The sequence below is a fragment of the Bos grunniens genome, chromosome 2, assembly GCF_055505025.1.
Source record: "Bos grunniens cultivar Pamir isolate PY7600 chromosome 2, Bosgru_T2T1.0, whole genome shotgun sequence".
NCBI classification, from domain to species: Eukaryota; Metazoa; Chordata; class Mammalia; order Artiodactyla; family Bovidae; genus Bos; species Bos grunniens.
This window is the reverse complement of record NC_141166.1, coordinates 90,771,562-90,780,800: the sequence shown is the minus strand read 5'-3', so window position 1 is coordinate 90,780,800 and position 9,239 is coordinate 90,771,562.

Genomic DNA, 9,239 nt, shown 5'->3' with positions numbered 1-9,239 from the left:
ATAAATATATATATACATTATATTTTATACATGCATTTTATACTTTGGATTATAACACAATACTACATTATTCTGTTACTCAAATTGCTCCAATTTGGAAAAGAATGTTAATGCATGCAACAATTGCAGCAAGCTCTAAGGATAGCATTTGTGGCATGATTTCAATAATTGTAATAATTGAAGCTGACTGGAAAGAAATATTGAGCAAAATTTCATGAAAGAAACTCCTTATAAGTATGCATACAAAAAGCTGCACAAATAGGAACAGATGGGTGGTGGAGGAGTATTTCATGGAGATGGTTAGATACATTAATGAAGGTAATAAAAAGTATGACACTTTATGCATGGGAGTGCTGATTCTGCTTGGCTGCATCTAACCACCTCAGAAAAAGACTTTGTGTCAACTGATTACAAGCTTGTGTTTTAGTCTACTGCTCTGGAGGTGACATCTGTCTAAGTGGATCAGAAATAATTCTGAAACACAAACAGCACCTAAAGTAAATTTTGATTTTACTATCATTCATTGTAACATAGTGATATTCAATAATGCTTTATTCATTGGGGGCAATGAAGACACTAGACTAGAGCTTACAGTCCAACGTGTGAATCATTAAGCATAGTGAGCTAATCACGTGTGGAAAATAGGTCTTGTAAACAATATTGATGCTTTGTTTTTTATGAGAGAGAAAAAGAAATACAGACAGCTGGATGTTTATTGGCAGTAAAAATTACATTAAATGTTACAAGAGGGGGGTAAAAGTTCTAAAATAGGCTTAATTTCCAAGCAAACTATAATGTAACATTAAGTTTCATATGTACTGTATATACAAAATTTTTGAACTATTCCATATAGAGAGCTCACCACCCTTCTCTTTTATTTCACATGTCCCTTGCTATTTTTTTTTTCTTTTGGCCACACCACATGGCATATGCCATCTTAATTCCCCAACCAGGGATTGAAACTGTGCCCCCTGCATTGGAAGCATGGAGTCTTAAATCAGCACAGGCTCCTCCGTCCATGGGATTTGCCAGGCAAGAGTACTGGAGAGGGGTGCCATTGCCTTCTCCTATAAAAAGTGTCTAACAAACATCAAAATATATTAAGTCTCAGAAAAAATGACTCAACAAAAGAGACATTTAAGAACAATGTGTGTACCAACACCCCCCCCTACCAAAACAAACACAGAACAAAACCTCCAAACCAACGATATGCATTATTTCTGCATTATTTCAGTGTACCAAGTTCTTGCCTTAAAGGTGTTTACATACTATGCCTCTATTAGGAAAGTGCTCCCTCTCTTCCTCTCTTTCTCCCTCTCTCACTCTGAACCTCTCTCTCTCACATTGCCTGGCCCCTAATCATCATTTAGGATTCACCTCTCTCTTTCTCATGTTTCCTAGGCTCACTCTCGGAGAAGGCAATGGCACCCCACTCCAGTACTCTTGCCTGGAATATCCCATGGACGGAGGAGCCTGGTAGGCGGCAGTCCATGGGGTCGCTAAGAGTCGGACATGACTGAGCGACTTCACTTTCACTTTTCACTTTCATGCATTGGAGAAGGAAATGGCAACCCACTCCCATGTTCTTGCCGGGAGAATCCCAGGGACGGGGGAGCCTGGTGGGTTGCCGTCTAACGGGTCGCACAGAGTCGGACATGACTGAAGCAACTTAGCAGGCTCACTCTTGTATAGTTCACTCCTCTTAGCCTCTATTAAAACACTCTGTTCTTGATCGTGGTGGCATTTCCCACACTTTCACAAACTTGTGTAATACTAGCCTCCCTCTAATAGACCTTAATCTCTTTGGGGCAAGGGTCTCATTTAATGTTCATCACTACACACAAAACACTGTTGGCAAAGAAAGAGATTTTCCTTTACCCTTCTAGGTTCTCCTGGCTGGCCTAATAGTGAAACAGACATGAGAAATATTAATTGGATGAAAAAAAAAATAAACCCCACCAAATTTAATTATATACATATGGGGAACCTGGACCAACATGGGAGGTTCCAAAGAGAGTCAGGCCAAGTGAGGTATACACGTCAATCTGGGCTAAGGAAAAGGGGGCATTGGTCTGAGACTTCAAAGGGAAGAAAGGTAAATCATAGGAAAATGAAAAAAAAAGCAAATGTTGGGTAAATAAATGTTTGCTGGGCCATGTAGAAACAGTGGGACCCAGGAATTTTAACAGATTTAACTAGGTTCCTCCCCATCTACCACTCTGAGTCCATATTACACTCTAAATATTTCTGCTGATTGTTCTCTTACCTGGAATAGCTGCCTATCTAAATTATTTTAGGCAGTTAAGAGAGAGGTGAAAAGAAAAACTTCCTGAGTCTTTCATTTCTTCCTCACATGCCAGACAATCAAATTTTTAAATTAGCAAATTTTTCTTCTCTACAACACGGAACCTATATAAGGCCTGGCCTTGTATCTTTATTGATAAATACATGTGTTAATGAGATAACACTAAGCAAAGTATGCTTTTTGGTGCTTAAAATAAATAATCTTGTCCTTGAGATTTTAGAATAGAACTGAAATGCTTTGTTGGAGCAAACACTGAAAACTTCAAGTTGTTTATTTTAGTAGAAATACTTATAACGTGTGACTTTTACAAGGTGTTTTATAGTTTTCAAGTAATCTTCTATGGGCAAATTCAACATGCTCCAAGTTTCTCTAAAAAGTTTCGCAGGAAACTGAATGAGATTTCAAGAGGTTAAACGAACTAGCTGAACATCTAAGTCCTTGGGAAACAATGAAGAACTCAGCCCTGCCTTCAGCACCTGGCTGATTGACTGGATGGGATGAGGCATCACGCTGTCACCCCAGAGCACACAGGCCGGGAGTTCATTTTCTCTCTAGCCTGTGGTTTTAGTTTTATCCCTCAAGACAGGGACACACTCTCTAAGTTCATGCTGATAGTCACTTGAAGCAATAATTTTCCTAAGTTCGATATGATCACACCTCCGTCTATGGTCTCAGAGTATGGCCTAATTGTTGCAGTTAGAAACCAGTTTGCTCGATCATAGCCATATGTGTGCATATATAATGGGTTTCACAAACTTAACCTTTTAAGAAATAGCATTTTCCCCCCTTCGCTTTAAATTTACCAGAGCCCTTCTCACACAACCCATGTAAAGTCCTATTTCATCCCTCCGTGGAAAATGCCCCTTGCCCCATTACTGTTTGGAGCTCCCAGTATCTGGCACCCCTCAGATGTCAAAGAGGTTCTCTGAACACGGATTACTCCCGCCTGGCCCCGCGGCACGTAAGGCTCGAGTCCAAATGACGCTGGCAGGTAGAACTCTGTTATTCCCATGCTGTGGAGAAGCTGGGAGCCTCACGTGCGTGCAGCACTGAACTCTCTGCTGAGATCCTTCACCTCCGTGGCGCGCTGTCAACAAGGGGGCAAGATCACCACTTCCCCTCGCAGCATCCGCCCCCCGCTCACTTCTTCCCAGCTGTAGGAGACCTTCTTCTTTTCTAGTATTTTCTCAGGGGAACACCCTCTCCAAATCTCCCCCTGGGACACACAGAACATCCCTTTCAGGGGTTTAGGCAATTAGAAATGGCAAGAAGAAATACATCTACTTCTTCTGCGTCCTGCCCTAGAAAAATCCCCAAAGCAATGAAGTAACGGGGATTTAGCGCGCTCTGTGAGGTAGTAGTGGAGGAAGAAAATATCAGGAGTATGTGTTTTTAATGTAATAGTCTACTACGGGTTTAGTTCCCCAGTGACAGTGTGGGCATCTTGACAGTAGTGAAGAATGCCTTTTGAGTTTTGATATTATGATGCATAGTCTCTGACGTAAAGGTTCTTACAAGGAGTGGAAGGAAAAATTGAAGGAACAGAGGGAGGGAAGGATGAGGACAGGAAAGAAGGGAAAGAAAGAGGCAGGGAGAAAAAGAGAAAAGGCCTGAAAGAAAGGGAGAGGAATATAAATATTGAATCAATCCAACAAGAGTGCACTGGACAAAGTAAGTATTCCAAGTATGTCGCTAAGTACTGTTGGTCATACAGAAGTGCATTAGCATGCTGAAAATGAGAAGACAAGATAAATACATAAATATATATGTGTGTGTCCTCAGTCAGTCATATCCACTCTCTGCGATCCCATGGACTGCAGCCCACTGGGTTCCTCTGTCCATGGGATTTTCCAGGCAAGAATACTGGAGTGGGTTGCCATTTCTGCCTGTAGGGGATCTTCCCAACCCAGTGATTGAACCCCCCATCTCCTGTGTCTCCTACGCTGGCAGGCAGACTCTACCACTGAGCCACCTGAGAAGCCCATATATATATATATATATATATATATATATATATGTAACTCTAAAACAGAGTATGAAGACTTGTTCTACAAGGTCCCAGGAATCTGCCACATGTACAGCCTGGCAAAAAAAGACCATTCCAAGGCACATATACTTTGGTCAACATGACTACCAACTTCTAGTCCCAGACTGTTCTGGAGGGTACACCTGACCTGAGGCATTTAGCCAGCAAACTGAGATGTGGCCTTTTGTGGAAAGATGAGCTGAGCTAATGTTATGTATTCACTGGATATGATTGCAACTCCACTTATTTATGACAAGGACAAAAAAAAATTGTCTTTAGAAATAAAGCTGTGTTGATATAAGAATGGAGTTGTGTCTGACATCTCTCATCTGCTGTCCTTGATGAGCACTTAGCAACTCAGCCACTGGGGCCATTCTGGGGGCTCATGGATAAGAACATTTGGAGAAGCAACTCTGGCAAGGGGAGGTTTGGACTTAAATGCTGTGAGTTTGCCAGGAATATCCCCGAGTCTCAGTAAGGATAAAGCTATCTTCTGCTGGTCTAGTTCTCCAACGATCTTGAAACACTTGCTTCTGCCATGGCTAAGGTGACTCTTTGGTGGGCAATGGTGTTAAATTGTGCAGTGGTCTCAGAAAGAGAAGGGACATTTGCTTCTCATAGGCAGTGTCATAACCCATGCAATGGTCCCCTGTAATTGCAGCCCTTGGAGCTGTCTAGCCTGTCCACTGTCCCCTCAGCAATGTGCTCTGCCAGCTTTTGGTTGGCAAAGCCATCTATTTCAAGAAACCAAAAATCATAGAAAAGCTACACCTCAACTGGATTTGAACTTTATTTCTATCATCATCCCTTGCCTAGAACAGTAGGATAATTACTCTATTATGGGTTTGAAAAATGTTATTTATTTCTTGGCTTATTAAGAATCATTATCTTGTTTGCTATTAGCTTGTGAAATCATTTCAATGAATTTGTGTTAAATAAACTATTGGCAAAGAAAATATTAGTCTCTGAACGTAATGTGCTACCCATCGAAACAAAACATCCAATCAGAGTCTGTCTCAGAAGGCAAGCAACTATCAAAGGGAGGTGAGGATGAGAGACCGTTGTAACAACTGTCTAGACAGTTCTTAGGGATCAGGTAGAAATTGAAGTCATGTTGAGCAGAAACTAAGAGGAACCAGAAGCTCTGATATAGACCAAAAATTGACTCCATGAAGGATGAGGAAGTATTTCAATAGAGAATAGAGAAAAAAGCTGACAAACCACTAGATATAGGGATTTTTTTGAGAGTGGTCTGGTGAATGAGAGAGAAACAGAGAAATACTGTGATGCCGGACAATGCAGGAACTGGCAGGGCTGTCTCACTTGACCCTTCTCCCGTCCTATGTAGGTCCTTACTATCCACTCTCTTACTAACGTGTGTGGGGTTTTTATTCCTTTAGCAGAATATCCTGACCAAACAAGAGCAATAAAGAGCAAAAGGAGTCAAGTTAAGAAGTTTCCTGCTCCTCCCCAGACAGGGGTGGCACAATCCTTAGCCAAGGGTCCTCAGTGCTGACTGACCCTCAAGGTTACTCATGCAATTTTAAAACACACTTTAAAATGCACTGAGGTTGGGCAGTTCTGGTGAGTTTAAAACCAACAGCTCCAAAGTGAAGGAAGTCCAGACAGCCACATTTTTTACAGTGTTGAGGTGATTCTCAGGCATAGCCAGAGGGGAGAAGATTACAGTCACTACATCTTTGTGTATGAAGGCAGTCCTGAGCATCATTAGCCTTTACAAAAGGCTCCACTTTTCCCTTTATTTTGTGTGCTTAGAAAACTTACAGTCCCTGACTCTTTAAAAGATGTATCATGGTGTGAATTGTTTCGGTGTTAATCATGTGATTAGTTATCTATACTACCCAAACTCAGACACTCAGTTGTGTTCCTGTTTGACTCTTTGCAAGCCTTTGGACTGTAGCCCGACAGACTCCTCTGTCCATGAGATTTTTCAGGCAAGAATACTGGAGACGGTTGCCATTTTCTTCTCCAGGGGATCTTCCTGACCTAGGGATTGAACTCGTGTCTCCTGTGTTTCGGAGAAGGCAACGGCACCCCACTCCAGTACTCTTGCCTGGAAAATCCCATGGACAGAGGAGTCTGGCAGGCTGCAGTCCATGGGGTCGCAAAGAGTCGGGCAGGACTGAGCGACTTCATTTTCACTTTTCCCTTTCATGCATTGGAGAAGGAAATGGCAACCCACTCCAGTGTTCTTGCCTGGAGAATCCCAGGGATGGGGGAGCCTAGTGGGCTTCCATCTATGGGGTCGCACAGAGTTGGCACGACTGAAGCGACTTAGCAGCAGCAGCAGCAGCTCCTGTGTTTCCTGCGCTGTAGGCAGATTCTTTACCAATGTGATTAGTTATCTATACAACCAATCTTATGAGCCTTATTTCTCATCATCTGCTTTATTCAGTATCCCCTTCTACTTCATCATTTATTTTTAAATTTATTGAATATCTGCTATAGTCCAGAAATGGAGTTTTCAGCCTGGCCTGGGAGAGGACGACTGTATACATAGGTAATTATAAGTCAAAGAAGTAAGTGGTGTACATCAGAAGAATAATGACATAAAGTTAATTGTACTCATTGCAAAGTAATGTCTGGTGAAATAGCTGATTTCAAGATTTCTTGATTTACTCAGAAGGTTCTCAATTTCTAATTCTCTTTCTAAATTCTCTGCTCTTCTCTGAGCTTCTGCTTTCTGATTTCAGCACTGGTGGGGTGATTGTATATGAAATATTTCCCACTCAGATACTTTCCAAATGTTTCTCTGATCAAAATATTTACCCATAGTCACTGTAATTAAATAACAAAGTAAAAGTACATGCATTTTCATTTGTACCTAGTTCAAAAGGGGAGCATAGGTAAAAATATCATATTTAAGTGATATGATGTCCCTGAAAACAAGTAATTGTCATATCTAATCGTGATTCAATTTGGTAAATATTATCTGACTGCTGGGAAATCAGGAGACATATTGTAGCAACAGAGCAGCATGTCGCCTACAATAACCTTTTTATTTATTTAATCCAGCTCATTAATAAAGATCTTCTTTTCGTTTTCCTGATGTACGACTACTCCAAAACCACAAGCTCACATTTTGACAGCTAATTTTGCAGGATATAATTTTCCTGCTTAACCCAAGAGGAAAAAGAGACGGATGATTGAGATTAATCATTTGTAAAATTATAATTCTGTCACAGATAATAATTTGCAAGATCTTTTCCTTTTCTGAAGTCCCCAGAATGCACCATAAATTGTCACACTTTGTAACCGAACGTGTAACACATTAGGGGAGTCCTAATAAAGCCAGTCTGCTAGAAAAACAAACCAATTGCCTTATAATTGGCATGTTCCCCACGTGACTATTCTCCTGTGAAGGAATACTGTGCCTTGGGTGAAGAAGGGTTTAAAAATGATTATTCAAGAGGTGGTTATCGCCATCTCTTATTACCATTTGAGCTGTAATAAATGGTATTTTCTTTACTTCAAGTAAGCCTGTTAGAAGATACCATTGTGTACCCAGAAGGTGAATCGGTCCCTTGTGGAAAAGTGAGCAAATTCAGAAATTTTTAATTATTTTCAATTAAAAAAGATACCAGCATAGCCATATAAAAATACTGAGTTTTTCAGAATGGCTATGTTAGTCCAGGGTCTACAGGGCTTACCCTTTTACTGGCAAATCTCTCTGTAAACTTTGCTTTATTTACTAAATCCACTTGATAGGCATTTAATACTGTTCCAACAACAAAGGCAAAGGAACTTCGAGGATTTTATATGAGGCTGGCAGACAGTACATTGACTGTATGAGACTCTATGGGAGGGATGGGGGATGGTGCAGGGCTCTCTGCAGTTTCATGACCCACATTTGGCTAAATTGATTAGGGCTGAAGTTAAGGAGATTAGGGTCATGGGTTTAATGCCTGGGTGGGCCAGCAGGCTTTGCTCAGTTCACATTTTCAGACTATACTGAAATCCTACCAGTCACAGGAATACATGCTGAAGGGGTGCAGGGTGGAGAGGGTTTGAATGCAACAGAACACTCCCATCACTAATTCTTCTTTGAAAATAGCACCCAAAGACCTGTTCTGCCACGAGTTGACCACTTCTCACCAACCCCACAGCCTCCATTTGGGTTTGACCCACCACTATCTTTGCCAAGATTATTGATGTAGCTTCCAACTCCTCTTCCTACTACAAGCCCTGCCTCCTTTAGATTATTCTCAACAAAGATGCAGCGCAATCCCGTTATAATGAAAGTCGCAATGCATCACTCTTATGCTCAAAACCCTCTGATATTTTTCCTGTCTAACCCCAAGTAGGAGCTGAAGCCCTTGCAATGCCAATGAGACCCTAAATAATTTGCCACCTCCTCCCCTCAGTCTTTCTTCAACCCAATGGAAACCCTCTCCTCCCAAGCCCTCTGCAATGTCTGGCGTATGATCTGCAATAAGCTTGGGCTTCCCTGGTGGCTCAGATGGTAAAGAATCTGCCTGCAACACAGGACATGCAGATTCAATCCCTGAGTTAGGAAGATCCCCTAGAGAAGAGAATGGCTATCCAGTCCACAATAAACAATTTGTGTGCGGAAAACTGTTTACCAGAAGATACTGGTTTTTGATTCTGCAACCTGAAGAAATGTGAGTCAAAAGCCTGCCTTCCTTCTTAAAAACTGGAAAAAAGAGAAACAAACCCTAAATTGATCCCTTATTTGTTTCTTTGACAGCAATAAAAGCAAAAGACAAATTAATATCTCAAATATCTCAGTAAGTAAAATTATACCACTACTTGTTAAAAACTAATCTCCTGATTGCCTCAAAGAAAGAAATATTTTCTTAAATTTTCAGTAAGTGCCTAGTCCCAGCAGACACTAGCGTATAGTGTAATGCAATTTAAAACAGGAGA